This window comes from Cibotium barometz, chromosome 34 (genome assembly GCF_041138505.1).
Source record: "Cibotium barometz isolate CiBa-2024 chromosome 34, ASM4113850v1, whole genome shotgun sequence".
Lineage (NCBI taxonomy): Eukaryota > Viridiplantae > Streptophyta > Polypodiopsida > Cyatheales > Cibotiaceae > Cibotium > Cibotium barometz.
The window spans coordinates 26,675,670-26,694,545 of record NC_141079.1 but is presented as its reverse complement, the minus strand read 5'-3'; positions in this window follow the sequence as shown (position 1 = coordinate 26,694,545).

Genomic DNA, 18,876 nt, shown 5'->3' with positions numbered 1-18,876 from the left:
AAGTGTGCTAGTACATTGTACATTGTCAATAGTGAGAGAAAACTCTTGTGATTACACCTGTTGAGGGAATCCATGCAATGGTGGCTCATACCATGGACCAAGCTTTTACCCACCTTGGCCCTCCATCCAGAGAGGTACCTAGACATCGATAGCAAGGTAAGTGTGCTTGTAAATAAGATGTCATTTTCATAGCGAGGGAAGTGTGCTTGTAAATTGTGGGGTACTTTGGTTGTGGCTATCCAATCTGCTTGGTAGTTGTTCATGTTAAGCATCTTCTTTCCCTCTTGCAAGGAATCATAGTGATAGTGGCTAAACCACTTATCTTGGATCATAGAATTCATAAAGGAGAGGCAAAAGAGGCCAATAGGTGTGGCAATCCCTTGTGTTTGAGCCCTTCCTCTACTCTCAATCTTGTAATCCTTCCAAAAGGAACTCCTCTGCACTCTAGCTCAATCACCCCCTCACTTGAGCTATTAAGCATGCATTCTCAATCACACTCCAAGCAATCATACCAGTATGCATACCACAAACAAAATATTTTCACTTGAGACAAGGGCTTTGCCCGGACACCCAACTTAATTGGGTGCCCATTGCCTATCTTACTCATATATACAAGGCTTATGGCTGGGTTTTGCTACATCATTGGGGCCAATGGCTATACATAATGTGTAGGAAATGCTCTTGGGATAGAGGTCGGGATTTCAAATGTATGGAATATGTGAACAACGTCCCTACTTCCATTCTCAAAAGATGTGAATAATGGCTCGATTTAGTGATAGCATCTTCAAGTTTATCTTCATAATGATCTCATCGTGTGAAAGTTTTGGAGTATATTTAATCATTAAATGAGTTAATAATATATGAATAGGAAGTTATATCCCAAGAGGATTTGGAAATTAGCTCCCACCAATGGCCATCTCCAATCATGGTCATGGTATGGACATTGGGTAATGATACTGATCATGGACATTAGGGATTAAAGGGGGCTTGACAAAGGTCATGTTGATCTTAAGTTAACATGAGATTATTAGTGAAGGAGAGGTCAAAAATCTCATATCAAGATGGAGAAGTTACATACTAGTTATGGAATGTGAAAGGTTACTTGGGAGTTATAGAAGGTGAAATGGTATTTTGTGGAGGTAGGCATTACATCGAGATAACATTAGCTCTAGTCTTTCTTAATTTGAGAAATCGCAACCAGAGTCAACTTTTCATCTTTGAGATAGAATGCAATAGGGTCTGAAAGAAGTGGTAAGGGAAGATTTAGTATACCCTCCAAGATTGCATGCAAATAGAAGGCTAAATATGTTAAGTGGTAGTACCCTCTTGTACCAGTAGCACTCGTCCATCACCGCATTTGAGAGAGAGAGAGAGAGAGAGAGAGAGAACATGCAGTGGTAAACAGCCTCCCTCATTACACACATAGTGACCTCATCACCAGCTCATAGACAAGTCATGAGTGAGGTGTATGCTCCTGCAACCAATTGGTCTCTAGTTTTTGACGGCATCATTTGTTGGCTAGTGTAATCCTTGTGTATCACTCAATGGTCAATTTTATGCCCTTAATTATCTAGATGGTTGCAAATCGAGAGTCTACAACCATGTAACCAACTTCTGGAATAAATTTATAGACAATAAGCTTCATCTAGGGAATTCCCAAGTGTTGGAACCTGCAACACTACTCCTCGTTGTTGGTGGCAAATTGTGTGTCATAAGGAAAAACTCGAGTATTGTACTCACATGGATGTTGCGAATGTTGATAGTAGAGGGAGACGAAAAGGGCACTTACATAGTGTTGTCAACAATTTTTGGTCCAACATCTCAATAGGGAATAAGCATGACAGTCACATAAGTTCACTACCAAGTTCTTCAAGCATAGATTATATTTACACTTTCTTTGCCATGTTTTTTTACTCTTGGTAGCTTTTTCAATTGTAGTTGAAAACTATAGTGTCTAATGGTGTCCCATCTATGTAGGTATTCTATGAATGTAAAGCATGGATCATCATCAACAAAGATTCCAGAGAAAAGAATCTCCATCAACAAATTCTAGAAGCATTAACATTGGCATGGATTTATTTGATCAAGGGAGAGTTCAACTCCCAAAAATCAACTACCTTTATAAAAAGGGGCCAAACAAGCACCCACCAATTTTAGCACCTCATAAAACAACATGGATGTCATGTCATGATCATGTTATGGTATGTTTTTTTGTCAACCCTTGATGGTTTTCCTTGAGAGTCCACATAGAGCCCAAAATATTACCATGTAGAAACCAAAGGGGGGGTGTTGGAAATTGGCCCCCAAGAGCCATCTCCAATCATGGTCATGGTATGGACATTGGGTAATGATAGTGGTCATGGACATTGGGTAATGATAGTGGTCATGGACATTAGGGATTAAATGGGGAATGTGTATGGTTGTCAAAGGTTATGTTGATCTTAAGTTTGTTGGATATGAAAGGAGATGCTCTACATAGACTCACAGACAAAACACACACATAAGCTTAGAGAGAAACATAGATAATAGCAATAGCTGGAATGTACTCAATTAGATAATGAACATGTGGAGTACATCATAATAGTGGCCCTTAGAGGTCTTACGTGGCTGATAACACATTAAGGGTGTGTTCTCACGGGGGAAAACCGTTGCCAACACAACGTAAAAAGTGTTCGCGATCAACTCTGTTCACACATGAACTTCCTGGAGGCAGAAGGCTAACAAACCCCCCTGAAGTGAATGGCATGAACTGATATAGGGTGTAGCAGACTACCCTGGTAGAGGTAATAAGTTTAGAGCTTGTTGGAAAGCTTCAAAGTTCTCCCTGAATGAAAAGGGGCTTGGTAAAACCATTTGTCACATTGGCCTGTGTCAACACGTAGGTCAAGGCTATCTCTCTAGCATGGAGCCGTTCCCTGACATAGTGATAATGCACCTCAATGTGCTTTGTGCGTGCATGGAATACTGGATTCCATGCAACTGCAAACAATATCCACTGGTTGACACTCGTCTATGAACATCCTACCCACTCTCACTGTCTGTGTAGGTAGACGAGCATAAAGAAGACTCATTTCTATAAAATAATGCATAGTGCTGAGTGCATTGAAGGTAGCGGAAGACACATTTCACTACCTACCAATATCGAGTGCTAGGACAATGCATAAACCTACTTAATTGTGACATTGCATATTAAACATCCAAACAGGTGTTGCACAGATATATAAGGCACCCGACAACTTGCTGATAGGTGGCTACATCAAACGGCACAGAAGAATCCTCAATTGACAGGCGAAGACCAGGTTCCACAAGAGAAGAAACGATTTTGTAATATGTCATTTGAAAGTGTTCCAAGGGCTACTGAATGTATCTTCTTTGAGATAACATGATACCCCCCTCAATCGAAACAAATAGGATACCCAAATAATAATGTAGAAGACCCATGTCAGAAACGTCAAATGTCTTTGTAGGTTAGCGAATGAAAGCTGCAATGTGCCCCTCTCATCAGGGCCTATCACACGAGCAGATCGTTCACATAAAGATTGAGGATAAGGAGATGATCCCTTTCCGTGCTGCGGACATGAAGAGTGCTTTCAGTGGGGCTATTCTAAAATAGGCAAGAGAGTAAGTATGCATGTATCTTTTGATACCAAGCATGAGGAGCCTGTTGAAGGCCATATAGTGATTTGTTCAATCTGCATACTTGATGCTCTGCACCCTGTTGAACAAAACTAGGAGGTCATGTGACATAAACCTCTTCTTGCAGTTCACCATTCAGAAATACAGTTTTGACATCCAATTGATGCACATTCCAACCTTTATGTGAAGCCAATGCAAACCACAGTCCAAATGGCCATCGTACATGTGATGTAGGTGCAAAAGTCTCATCATGGTCAATGCCTTCCCTTTGGGCATAGTCCTTGGCAACTTATCGGGCCTTATACTGATCAACTAATTCGTCATGCTTTTGTTTCAACTTAAACACCCGCTTGGTGCCTATAGCACATTTGCCAGTAGGCAGATCATATAACTCCCATGTATGATTCTTGGCAATGGAATCCAATTTTGAAAGCATGGCTAAAACCCAATTGTCATCCTCCAAAGTGAGGAATCAGTTCCTCATTCAGTGCAATAGCGACAAGGACTATGTCAACAAAATGAGATGCATGTCTAGAGCCAACTCGTGTCCTTCCGGGTAAAGGTTTAGGCAGCTTGTTGTCATGCAAAGTAGCCCGGACCCAGTGCAAAATCCGATGAGAATCACGAATAGTTGCATCCTCTTCAATTAATGCTGAGGATGGAAGAATTGAGGACACCCTGTCTAGCAGGGACATTGAGAAGTTGCAAATGAAGGGTGGCTTATCAGACATAGCCGAATGGATCCAAGCGGTTCTCGAGCCTCATGTTGAAGTTGAAGTGGTGGTGGCTATTAGGCCTATGTGCTAGAAACATAGCAATGCCGACAGTAAGAATAGAAGCATTACAAAGCTATCGGTGGCTTGGGGGTGAAACGATGGAATGTGAACACTATCAACCATGGGAATACAACATCACTTTGACCTTTTTGGGCATCTTTACTTCGCTTGATTAGCATAAATGTAGGCCAATTTTGCACCTTGGAGGGAGATGCAAAGCATGCTTAATGGAATCACTACTAAGTGTAAAGATTACAATTTGGGTTCATCAGTCCAACGTCTCCATAGAGAGCACAATTGGGATGCCCATGTGATTAGGCAAGATGAAGGCTTCTTTGATGGCATCATCTTCACAAAGTACCAACATGCCGAGCACAGATGGAAAGCTAATATCCCTTGTGAGTATGTGGTCACACTGAAATCATGTTGCATGCATGGATGGAAAGAGGGTTGTAAGAACAAGACTCAATAAAGAGGTCAAGGTAACAAGATCAAAGGCCATCCATGCAAAACATTGGCATGGGACGTTGATGTTACATGTAAGAATGAGAGCCAATGTTGGAGTGCCTTGATGGGGCCTTAATAAGGTGGCGTGTGGACCATGGGTGTGATCGACTGAGTGAGAGTGCATGAATAGGTGCCACATGGACCACTGGGTAGTAGGAAGGACAACTCGGTCCTAAGTGCTAGTAGCAAACGGATGTGAATGAAGAGGGACTACAAAACCAGAAACTTATTTGGTTTGAAGTGGAAGCCGGTTTGGGTTTAGTAGGAGCAGGATTTTCTTTCAGGTTTGTAGGTAGTTTGGTAATTGGGCGATTCAATGTTGAACTTGCAAATAATCCCAACTCTACCCTCCGTGGGTAGTGCCCCCACCGAGTGGGGAGCCAAAATATGTAATAAAAGGAGGGTAAAGTGGTTATCACACTTATTGGGTAAAGTGTAGGTAAAGTGGTTATGTACGCTTATCAAGTTATCAGGAAGAACATTGGCGTTGCATTGATTGACGCTTTTGTTGGATTGTCGATAGTGGCCAAATGAGGGCGTCTTGTCACCGGTTGCTTCATGTTGTTGTGACGATGGTTTCATCTTGTTGTGTGTTGACGATGATGTTGGTGGGCCAAGTGGTGTCTAGCGGTAGGTTGGAAAAAGTGTTAGATGAAGAAGCCCATGAATACATGTGTTGGCCAATGCCCGGACTCTAAGAGGTAAAGTGGCTTTCTAGTACATCTTATGTATAAGGGTTTGGTTTGAAGTGGAAGCTGGTTTGGTTTTAGTGGGAGTGGGATTTTCTTTTAGGTTTGTAGGTGGTTTGGTAATTGGGCGATTCGACGTTGAACTTGCAAATAATCCCAACTATACCATCTCTACCCTTTGTATGAGGGGAGCCAAAATATGCAATAAAAGGTGGGTAAAGTGGTTATCTACACATTGGGTAAAGTGTAGGTAAAGTGGTTATGTGCACTTATTAAGTTATATCAGGAAGAACATTGGCATTGCATTGATCGACGCTTTTGCTAGATTGTCGATAGTGGCCAAATGAGGGTGTCTTGTCACCAGTTGCTTCATGTTGACAATGGTTTCATCTTGTTGTGTGTTGATGTTGATGTTGGTGGGCCAAGTGGTGTCTAGCGGTAGGTTGGGGAAAGTGTTAGATGAAGAATCCATGAATACATGTGTTGGCCAATGCCTGGACTCTAAGGTAAAGTGGCTTTCTAGTAGCTCTTATGTATACTTACATAACACCCTCATTGTGAAATGCTATAGAAGAGAGTCATTATCTTGTGAACATGAGTAGTAATTATCCATGAGAGTTAATAAAATGTCATGTCTCTAATCACACACACACTCTTCCTTGCTGTACATAAAAGAAGATAAGCAAAGATGTACGATTCATTCTCGTTATCAGACATCCATACTATACACACAGCCTTTCTTATCTTGCTCTTATGTTCTTGATAGTGAGCTATAAAATCTTTTTCTAAATGTATCCAAGCTCATGCATTAGACAACAAATACGGAGATCCCACCTTGTCACTCACACATCCTCACTCTAACCCACTCTTACATCACTATCTAGTTCACCCTAGCTTGGTCTACAAGGAAATAAGGTAATTAATAAACTCTAAGTGCTTCTTCACAAGATGTAAATCACCAAAAAAGCAAGGTTTTTCCCTACTAATAGATGAAATGGAATGCTTGAATGAAATTAAACCTTATATCAAAATAAAAAGCAACAAATAAACACATCCAATGCTCCAAAACTGCATGTTTTTTGGAGTGTGACCTCCTAAACAACACCAAGCAATATTGGGTGATCCTAATAGCTTGGAATGGACAAAAAAATTGGAGCTAATCCATAGGCTGGTCCCTAACAGCACAACAAGCACCAAATATATTCAAGTCAAGGGCCTACTGTCACGTAGGCTGTAACGCCTGTGACCGACGCGGCAGACTGGATGGCCATGTCCGGGTTCAGTGGGAGAGGATGCCCATGCGGAGTCATGGGCGGCTAGGCTAGTGTGGACGGCAGGCCACACACTATATAGCCTGGGGGATGAAGGGCAATCCTCATTCTTCCTCTATGGCTGGGTGGTGAGCCAGAGGCCGTCCCCTCCTGTGGTAACGCCCGTAGCGGCGTTACGGATATCTAACACTGGTATCAGAGCGTCGGTTCGATGGGGTCGTCAGGGTCCGCACGTGACCGGGGGACCGGAGCCCACTCAATGGTTTTCAACCATTCATCTCCTCATCCTTATCTCCACAATGGAGTGTGTGGAGGGAGGCGGCCAAGAGATTTTTGAAGGGAAGAACTCTCTCTCTCTCTCTCTCTCTCTCTCTCTCTCTCTCTCTCTCTCTCTCTCTCTCTCTCTCTCTCTCTCTCTCTCTCCGTCACACACAGCAGGTAAGCTATTTTGGTTTTTTTCCTTTCGAAATTGAAGTTTGTCTGCGCCAACATAATCTCGTGAGGTGTAGAGAAAGGTCGCAATACTGTGTGTGTGGGGGGGGGCGAAGACCAGCCCCACGAAAGAATGCTGAAACGCAATACTGTGTGTGGGGGTGGGGGGCAAAAACCAGCCAGCCCCACGATAGTCTGTGGCAATGCAACTCGTGTAAAAGGGGGGGCGAAGAGTCTAAGGCGGCCAGCCATAACACTGTGTGTCTGAGGGGGGCAAAAACCAGCGAAGAACCTTGCGTGAGCATCATCTGAGGGGGGCGACTTGCGTTGAAGAGGAAGAGCCTAGGTTTTTTATGAGTTGCAGGCATTTTTCTCTTGGATCGGAGCAGCCCGGAGAAGCGGCGCTGTCTAGGCTCGCAGGAAACACAAATCGACAGGCAACCGTAAAGGGGGGTGACTATTCTCTCACTGACTGCTCATTTTATTAGCGTTTTTTTAGTAATTTCCGAGTTCTCGCATTGTTTTTTGCAAGAATTAAAGATGTCTGCTAGGCGTAGTGTGTCCCCACCACCTTCTACTTCTCTAGGTTTTTTTTTTGTCTCTTGTCCTCGGTCGCGGGTTTCCTCGACCGAATTGTCAGGCCGTACACGCCCGACCGTTGTTCGGTCCGGAGTGCACTCGTCAATCACGCGTGATCCGCCAGCGCCCTCCTCATCTATTGACCCCACCCTAGGACCCAGCGAGCCTGCAGTGGCCGCATTAGCAGATGACCCCTTTCTGGCCGATGAGCCAGAGGACATGAACACCGACGTCGCCGAGGGGACCGAGGAGGACCTCTTGGAGTACGACGACGATGATTATGACCTATTGGACCCTGCTGATGTCCTGACAGAGACGGAGCTCTCTAGTGGACTGTTTAAATATCTTAATGCCAAATTGAACAATATGGGTAAAGTCCAGGCTGATTTAGTCACGATGCTACAAAGCATCTCCACACGGTTAGATGCACTGATAGCCACCTCAGCTAGTACTCCGACTCCTCGTAGTAGCCGAGCTCCTGCAGCACGGGTGAGCGTAGCCTCGCCAGTGGTTGCAGGAGTACAGGCTGATGTGTCTGCGGGGCCGTCCGTAGAGCGATAGCTTCGTCGTTATTAAAAGACTTAAAGCCGCCTAGTTTTGGTGGCGAGGAGAAGGAGAGAAACAAGGACTCAGTCAATATGTTTCTAGCGAAGTGGTCAGATTTGCACGCGCTGCGACAGCAGCCTAACCGTATACATCCCGTAGAGGCTAGCCTCTCATTACCGGCAAAGCATACAAGTGGTGGATGAGTTTGACAACTCGTCCTGCCACTTGGACGGAGTTTGAAACGATGTTTCGAAAAGAATTTTTGCCTGTTAATGAGGCAGAGAGAAGCTGGGAGTTATGGGACAAGTGCTCGATGGAGAACAAATCCCTAACTCAGTACATCTCAGACTACAGGGAGATAGTACTCAAGCTAAAGGGAATCGATGCATTCCAGACATTGCGAGGCTTTAAGAGAGGCCTCAAAGATGATTACCTTGAGTACGTAGAGCCCTTACAGCCTAAAGACTTAGCAGAGGCAATTAAATATGCATAGATATTTGATGACATCAAGCGTCATAGTGCGCGTGGTGGTTCTAGCAAGGCCAAGGGTAGTGAAAAGAGGAGGTCAGGCCTCAAAAGAAAAGGGTTCTGCAGTGATAAACAAGGGGATAGGACGGATCAGGAAGGACAGGATGGTCATTGGTCTAAAAAACCGCGACCATCCAAGAAGAAAAGAGACAACGAAATCCAAAAGAAAGAGCAGTATATTAAAGCGCGAAAAGAAAATCGCTCCTTTAATTGCAATGAAGTAGGGCACACTAAGGCTGAGTGTCCAAAGCCTAAAGCCAGCACGAGTGGCAACGAGCCCAAAAAAGATGGTAAATCTTCTAGGCATTTGCATATAGTGCAGAGACTCCCTCTCAATTCCACAGAGTTCAGAGAGGTGACAGTGTGTCATTGTGATGAGCATCATGCTTGTTCAGTGACACCAGCGATGTGGCAGCCTACTGTAGGTCCGCATGACATGGTGCGCATGTATGGCACCATAGGTGGCCATAGAGTCACAGTTTTTATTGATGATGGAGCTAGTCACAACTTCTTGAACTACTCGTTAGTCAAGAAGTTGGGGTTGACTGAGACCCAGAGTGATCGTGAGTATACTGTTGGCCTAGCCAACGGATATGATAAAACGGTATGGAATACCGTAGTATTGGGGGTCCCATTATCTATGCAGGACTACGAGGCTCTGCTTAACTTTCAGGTCATGCAATTAGCCAGAGCAGACGTATATCTAGGTAGGAGTGGCTGTATGGCTTGGGCCCTAGTCTAGCTTGGAATTACTTACATAATACGCTATGTTTTGAGCACGGAGGTAGAGTCATCACCCTGTAGGGCGACCGTACTATCCATGCCACACCACTTATTTCCTCCATGGAGCTGTGTACAGCGGTCCGCAGAGACCAGATAGCAGAGGTATTGTTAGATATCCGTAACGTCGCTACGGGCGTTACCACGAGAGGGGACGGCCTCTGGCTCACCACCCAGCCATAGAGGAAGAATGAGGATTGCCCCTCATCCCCCAGGCTATATAGTGTGTGGCCTGCCATCCACACTAGCCTGGTCGCCCATGACTCCGCATGGGCGTCCTCTCCCACTGAACCCCGGATATGGCCATCCGGTCTGCCGTCGGTCACAGGCATTACAGCCTACGTGACATTACCCCCCCTTAAGAAGAGTTTTCGTCCTCGAAAACAAACTGGGGAAACCTTTTGGAAATTGCACTACGGCGTTCCCAGGTAGCTACCTCCTCATCCCTATCTGTCCATTTAACAAGTACCTCCTGGTACACTTTATGTCGGGTCTGTCTATCACGATACTGTAGAATCTTTTCAGGTTCATGTGGTATCTTTGGTGGCTCTATCAAGTCCACCAAAATCTCTGGAGAAACTGCGTTCTCTAACCCGTGAACTGATTTCTTCAGTTTACTGACATGGAAGACAGGATGGACTTGAGAACTCTCCGGTAACTCAAGTTTATATGCTACGTCCCCAATCTTCTTAAGGATTTTAAAAGGACCACAATATCTCGGAGAAAGTTTATCACACTTTCCCGTTTTCATGGTTTCTGACTACGCAGGAACCTTGAGGAATACAAAGTCACCTTCTGCAAAGGTCACCTTTCTTCGTCCTTTATCCGCATAACTTTTAGCGCGATCCTGAGCGCTATGAATGCTCTCACGTGCGGCTCTGAGCATATCATTCATATCTTCAAGGAAATCCTTGACAGATTGAATCTTCTCCTTTTCTAGGCCTACAGCTATTGGAGATCTCGGCTGGAATCCATACATTAACATGAATGGTGTAAATCCAGTTGCTGAGTGTTTGGAGCTGTTATAGGCAAACTCCAGTAAGGGTAAGTACTCTTCCCAATTAGATTGCTTCTTACTAACATAAGAACGCAACATATCCTCTAGAATTTGGTTAACTCTTTCAGTTTGACCATCAGACTCCGGATGATCTGCCGTACTCATACTCAGAGTAGTATCCAGCTTTTTGAAGACTTCCCTCCAAAAATGACTGTTGAACTTTCTATCTCTATCCGACACTATATCTGCGGGCAGGCCATATAGCTTGTAGAGATGTTCAATAAAGAGTTTTGCCAACTCTGGCGTTTTAATAGTTTTCTTCGTGGCAATAAACTTTGCCATTTTAGTTAACCTGTCCACTACCACCCACACCGAGTCATTCCCTCGACTCGTCTTGGGTAAACCAGTAATGAAATCCATGGAAATGCTTTCCCATTTCCCTTGAGGAATCTCCAGCGGATGGAGTAGTCCTCCAACCTTAAGACGTTCATGTTTATTGACCTGGCACTTATTGCATTTCAGCACATAAGTCTGGACGTCCTTAAACAAACTAGGCCAATAAAACTGTCTTTTTACTAGTGCATAGGTCTTATGAATCCCGGGATGACCCGCACTTGGACTATCATGACTTTCTTTAAGAATTTGGGCCCGAAAGTCACCAATAGGTTGGTACACATATTCTACCCTTGTAGAGTAAGTACCCGTCGTCAATGGAGTAATTAGCATATTTCTCCCCCCGACGAAGTTTATCACTCCCCTTTGAAGCCGTGGCAGTCAAAGGTGATGAAGGGCCTACGTCAGAACTCTCCGGTTCCAAACTATACCCAGAAGACACGGCTAGTCTCTCCGGACTAACTCTCGCTTCCCTTCCCGTTGCACGTTCGGCCAGTCTCTCCGGACTAGCAATACGTGCCAACGAGGGAGGTGGTCGCGTCTGTGAAGAAGTGCGTACGCGTACAGCGCGCCAGACCTCTGTAAAAGATGGATCGTGCTCACATAAACCACGTAGGGACTCCAAGAAATCATTCTTGAAGACTGTGAAACTAAGTTCATTAATCTGTGGCATGCGACTAAGTGCATCTGCCACCACGTTATACTTACCTTTCTGGTAACGTATCTGAAGGTCAAACTCTTGTAGAATCTCCGCCCACCGAGCTTTTCTACCCTTTAGTTCATTTTGACTTGAAAGCCATTTCAGACTTTCATGGTCCGTCCGGACCTCAAAAGTGGCACCATATAAATAGTGTCTCCACTTTTTCAGTGCATGAACTATCGCTAGTAACTCTCGCTCGTAAGCCGAGTAGTTACGCTGCGCACGATCTAACTTTTTACTTTCAAATGCAATTGGGCGTCCCCTTTGCATTAGTACGGCCCCAATGGCCTCATTACTAGCGTCTGTTTCCAAAACAAACGGCTCATTTGGATCGACAATTGTTAAAACAGGTGCAGCTGCTACGGTCACCTTGAGCTTATCAAAGCTTTTTTGTTGGGCGTCCCCCCAACTAATGTTCTTTGTTTTTGACCGTAACTGGTCCGTCAACGGGACTGCGATCTTCACGTAGTCCTTCACATACTGTCGGTAGAACCCCGACATGCCAAGAAAAATCTGCAGTTCCTCGAGATTCTTCGGCGCTAGCCATTTAAGAATAGCCTCTACTTTTTCTGGCTCCATCCGCGTACCATCGGCGGATATAATATGGCCAAGGTAGTGAATTTCTATTTCAAAAAATTCACATTTGCTTTTCTTTGCAAATAATTTGTGCTCTCGCAACAACTTGAACACTAGACGCAAATGCTCTATGTGTTCTTTCTGTGTCTTACTGTACACAAGAATATCATCTAGGAAAACTACTACGAATTTTCCCAGATATGGACGTAAAATACTGTCCATCAGCGTCATAAACGTCACTGGAGCATTGGTTAGCCCAAATGGCATAACCAAAAACTCAAAATGCCCGAAACGGGTCCTAAATGCTGTCTTCGCAACATCTTCTTGTTTAATTCTAACCTGATGATACCCAGATCTCAGGTCTATTTTTGTGAAGTATCTCGATCCATAGAGTTGATCAAACAACTCATCCATGCGTGGCATCGGATACTTGTTCTTAATCGTTATCTGATTAAGAGCCCTATAGTCTATGCACATCCGCATAGATCCGTCTTTCTTCTTTACCAGAAGAATAGGCGATGCCCACAGACTTGAACTAGGCCGAATAAAGCCTTTGTTCAAATATTCCGTTAATTGTTTTTCCACCTCCTGTGCCTCGGAGTGGCTTAATCTATAAGCAGGTTTGCTTATAGGTTTTGATCCTGGCATAACTTCGATGCCATGGTCTACTTCCCTAGATGGTGGTAAACCATCTGGTAAATCATCAGGAAAAACATCCTGAAATTCCTCTAATAAATTCGTTAAAGTATCTACGTACTTTTTCTTTAATGTCTCATTCACCTTGGATTTTTTCTTGTTTGAATCACATGCATGCCAAACAGGGTTTTCAAACAGTGGGTCTCGTCCAAGGTTATTTTGTTTTTCTTGTTTGTCTACGCAAACATCATTTATCGTTTCATCTACGGAAACAGAATTCAAAAGAGGGTAACAAGCATATACCTCTGCTATCTGGTCTCTGCGGACCGCTGTACACAACTCCATGGAGGAAATAAGTGGTGTGGCAGGGACAGTACGGTCGCCCTGCAGGGTGATGACTCTACCTCCATGCTCAAAACATAGCGTGTTATGTAAGTAATTCCGAGCTAGACTAGGGCCCAAGCCATACAGCCACTCCCTGCCTAGATATACGTCTGCTCTGGCTAAGTGCATGACCTGAAAGTCAAGCGGAGCCTTGTAGTCATGCATAGATAATGGGACCCCCAATACTACGGTATTCCATACCGTTTTGTCATATCCGTTGGCTAGGCCAACAGTATACTCATGATCACTCCGGGTCTCAGTCAATCCCAATTTCTTGACTAACGAGTAGTTCAAGAAGTTGTGACTAGCTCCATCATCAATAAAAATTGTGACTCTACGGCCACCTATGGTGCCATACATGCGCACCATGTCATGCGGACCTACAGTAGGCTGCCACATCGCTGGTGTCACTGAACAAGCGTGATGCTCATCACAATGACACACTGTCACCTCTCTAAACTCTGCGGAACTGAGAGGGAGTCTCTGCACTGTATGCAACTGCCTAGAAGATTTACCATCTTTTTTGGGCTCGTTGCCACTCGTGCTAGCTTTAGGCTTTGGACACTCAGCCTTCGTGTGTCCTACTTCATTGCAATTAAAGCAGCGATTTTCCTTTCGCGCTTTAATATATTGCTCTTTCTTTTGGTTTTCGGTGTCTCTTTTTTTTCTGGATGGTCGCGGTTTTTTAGACCAATGACCACCCTGTCCTTCCTGGTCCGTCCTATCCCCTTGTTTCTCACTGCGGAATCCTTTTCTTTTGAGGCTTGACCTCCTCTTTTCACTACCCTCGACCCTGCTAGAACCACCACGCGCACTACGGCGCTTGATGTCATCGAATATCTGTGCATATTGAATTGCCTCTGCTAAGTCTTTAGGCTGTAGGGGTTCTACGTACTCAAGGTAATCATCTTTGAGGCCTCTTTTAAAGCCTCGCAATGTCTGGAATGCATCGATTCCCTTTAACTTGAGTACTATCTCCCTGTAGTTTGAGATGTACTGAGTTAGGGATTTGTTCTCCATCGAGCACTTGTCCCATAACTCCCAGCTTCTCTCTGCCTCATTAACAGGCAAAAATTCTTTTCGAAACATTGTTTCAAATTCCGTCCAAGTGGCAGGGCGAGTTGTCAGACTCATCCACCACTTGTACGCTTTGCCGGTTAAAGAGAGGCTAGCCTCTACGGGCTGTATACGGCTAGGCTGCTGTCGCAGCGCGTGCAAATCTGACCACTTCGCTAGAAACATATTGACTGAGTCCTTGTTTCTCTCCTTTTCCTCGCCACCAAAACTAGGCGGCTTTAAGTCTTTTAACAACGACGAAGCTGTCGCTACGGACGGCCCCGTAGGCGCATCGGCCTGTACTCCTGCAACCACTGGTGAGGCTACGCTCACCCGTGCTGTAGGAGCTCGGCTACCACGAGGAGTCGGAGTATTAGCCGAGGCGGCTGTCAGTGCATCTAACCGTGTGGAGATGCTCTGTAGCATCGTGACTAAATCAGCCTGGACTTTACCCATAGTATTCAATTTGGCATTAAGATATTTAAACAGTCCACTAGAGAGCTCCGTCTCTGTCAGGACATCAGCAGGGTCCAGTAGGTCATAGTGATCGTCGTCATAATCCAAGAGGTCCTCCTCGGTCCCCTCGGCGACGTCAGTGTTCATGTCCTCTGGCTCATCGGCCAGAAAGGGGTCATTAGCCAATGCGGCCGCTGCGGGCTCGCTGGGTCCTAAGGCAAGGTCAATAGACGAGGAGGGCGCTGGCAGATCACGAGTGATCGATAAGCGCGCTCCGGACCGAACAACGGTCGGGCGTGTACGGCCTGACAATTCGGTCGGGGTCAAACCCGCGACTGAGGACAAGAGACTGGAAAAACCTAGAGAAGTAGAAGGCGGTGGAGACACACTACGCCTAGCAGACATTTTTAATTCTTGTAAAAAATAATGCGAGAACTCGGAAATTACTAAAAAAACGCTAATAAAAATGAGCAATGGTGGAGAGAGAATAATAGTCACCCCCCTTTACGGTCGCCTGTCGATTTGTTGCGTTGCGAGCCTCTACAAGGACGCTTCCGGGATGCTCCGATCCACGAGAAAATGCCTGCAACTCATAACAAAAATTAATCTCCGGAAACACTTATCCCTTGCCGGGATTATTTCTTGCGGGAATGATTCTCCTCCCCAGCCGAGAGAGAGGGTTCCTTGAATTTTTCATTTTTAATTTTTTCAAATTGAATAATGAAAAAAATATATATATATCAAAAAAGAAATGGTTTTTTCTTTTCTTTTTTTCTTTTCCTTTTTTTTTTGGTTGTCTCTGGCCACTGGTGGGCGTCTGGCGTGTGCTGGGCGTTGTGGCTTGGTGGCCGCCACCCCTGGCTGGCTGCCGTTGGCTGGCCGGCGCCGCCGCCTGGCTGGCCGCCGCCGCCGCCGCCCATGGCTGGCCGCCGCTGGCTGGCCGCCTGGCCTGGCTGGCCTGGGTGCTTGGGCTGGCCGCCTAAGCCACTGCGTGGAGGAGCTGCAGCCACCCAAGCTCGCTCACCTTTACACGTCCCCACTTCAACGGGTACGCCTTTTTGCTCACGCATTTTCAGCTACTAGGCGCTTGGCCTTTCCTTGCTTTGAAACGCCATAGCCACGGCACATGGAGAGCAGACAAAAATAGCTTGAGAGGTGCGAGCTGAGAATGTTCGCCCCCACACCTCCACGCATTATGCGACATTACAGCCTACGTGCTGTGGCGGCCTGCGCCTTCCCCCCCTCTACACACGTCGTGGGGAATGCCCTCTACACACGTCGTGGGGAATCCCCTCTAGATATGTGTTTTGCCGCTTCTGCGCCTCCCTTAACGCATACAGATTTCGTGGGGGTTGGTCTGCGCCCCCCCCCATGTCGACACACACGATTTTTTTTTTTTTAAAACCTTCAACGCAGAGCTTTCAAAGCGATTCAACGCAGAAAAAAAAATGAAAACAAACACATTTTGCTTACCTCGATGCTGTGTGTGACGGGGAGAGAGAATGAGAGAGAGAGAGAAAGAGTTCTTCCCTTCAAAAGTCTTGGCCCTCCTTCCTCCACACATTCCCTTGTGGAGATAAGGGTGAGGAGATTGTGGATGAAAACCACCGAGTGGGCTCCGATCCCCCCATTCGCGCGCACGGACTCTCACGATCCCTTCGAACCATGCTCTGATACCAGTGTTAGATATCCGTAATGCCGCTACGGGCGTTACCACGAGAGGGGACGGCCTCTGGCTCACCACCCAGCCATAGAGGAAGAATGAGGATTGCCCCTCATCCCCCAGGCTATATAGTGTGTGGCCTGCCGTCCACACTAGCCTGGCCGCCCATGACTCCGCATGGGCGTCCTCTCCCACTGAACCCCGGATATGGCCATCCGGTCTGCCGTCGGTCACAGGCACAGCCTACGTGACAGGTATATGCTTGTTACCCTCCTTTGAATTCTGTTTCTGTAGATGAAACAATAATTGATGTTTGCGTAGACAAACAAGGAAAACAAAATAACATTGGACGAGACCCACTGTTTGAAAACCCTGTTTAGCAAGAAAAAATCCAAGGTGAATGAGACATTAAAGAAAAAGTACGTAGATACTTTAATGAATTTATTAGAGGAATTTCAGGATGTTTTTCCTGATGATTTGCCAGATGGTTTACCACCATCTAGAGAAGTAGACCATGGCATCGAAGTTATGCCAGGATCAAAACCTATAAGCAAACCTGCTCATAGATTAAGCCACTCCGAGGCATAGGAGGTGGAAAAACAATTGACGGAATATTTGAACAAAGGCTTCATTTGGCCTAGTTCAAGTCCGTGGGCATCGCCTATTCTTCTGGTAAAGAAGAAAGATGGATCTATGCGGATGTGCATAGACTATAGGGCTCTTAATCAAATAACGATTAAGAACAAGTATCCGATGCCACGCATGGATGAGTTGTTTGATCAGCTCTATGGATCGAGATACTTTACAAAAATAGACCTGAGATCAGGATATCATCAGGTTAAAATTAAACAAGAAGATGTTGCGAAGACAGCATTTAGGACCCGTCTTGGGCATTTTGAGTTTTTGGTTATGCCATTTGGGCTAACCAATGCTCTAGCAACGTTTATGACACTGATGGACAGCATTTTACGTCCATATCTGGGAAAATTCGTAGTAGTTTTCCTAGATGATATTCTTGTGTACAGTAAGACACAGAAAGAACACATAGAGCATTTGCGTCTAGTGTTCGAGTTGTTGCAAAAGCACAAACTATTTGCAAAGAAGAGCAAATGTGAATTTTTTGAAACAAAAATTCACTACCTTGGCCATATTATATCCACCGATGGTACACGGATGGAGCCAAAAAAAGTAGAGGCTATTCTTAAATGGCCAGCGCCAAAGAATCTCGAGGAACTGTAGATTTTTCTTGGCAATTTGGGGTTCTATCGACAGCATGTGAAGGACTACGCGAAGATCGCAGTCCCGTTGACTGACCAGTTTACGGTCAAAAACTAAAAACATTAGTTGGGGGGGACGCCCAACAGAAAAGCTTTGATAAGCTCAAGGTGACCGTAGCACAGCTGCACCTGTTTTGACTATTGTCGATCCAAATGAGCCGTTTGTTTTGGAAACAGACGCTAGTAATGAGGCCATTGGGGCCGTACTTATGCAAAGGGGACGCCCAATTGCATTTGAGAGTAAAAAGTTAGATCGTGCGCAGCGTAACTACTCGACTTATGAGCGAGAGTTACTAGCGATAGTTCATGCACTAAAAAAGTGGAGACACTATTTATATGTTGCTACTTTTGAGGTCCGAACGGACCATGAAAGTCTGAAATGGCTTTTAAGTTAAAATGAACTGAAGGGTAGAAAAGCTCGGTGGGCGGAGATTCTACAGGAGTTTGACCTTCAGATACGTTACCAGAAAAGTAAGTATAACGTGGTGGCAGATGCACTTAGTCGCATGCCATAGATTAATGAACTTAGTTTCACAGTCTTCAAGAATGATTTCTTGGAGTCACTACGTGGTTTATGTGAGCATGATCCATCTTTTATAGAGGTCTCGCGCGCTGTACGTGTACGCACTTCTTCACAGACGCGACCACCTCCCTCGTTGGCACATATTGCTAGTCCGGAGAGACTGGCTGAAGGTGCAACGGGAAGGGAAGCGAGAGTTAGTCCGGAGAGACTAGCCATGTCTTCTGGGTATAGTTTGGAGCCGGAGAGTTCTGATGTAGGCCCTTCATCACCTTTGACTGCTAGGGCTTCAAAGGGGAGTGATAAACTTCGTCGGGGGGAGAAATATGCTAATTACTCCATTGACAACGGGTACTTACTCTACAAGGGTAGAGTATGTGTACCAACTATTGGTGACTTTCGGGCCCACATTCTTAAAGAAAGTCATGATAGTCCAAGTGCGGGTCATCCTGGGATTCAGAAGACCTATGCACT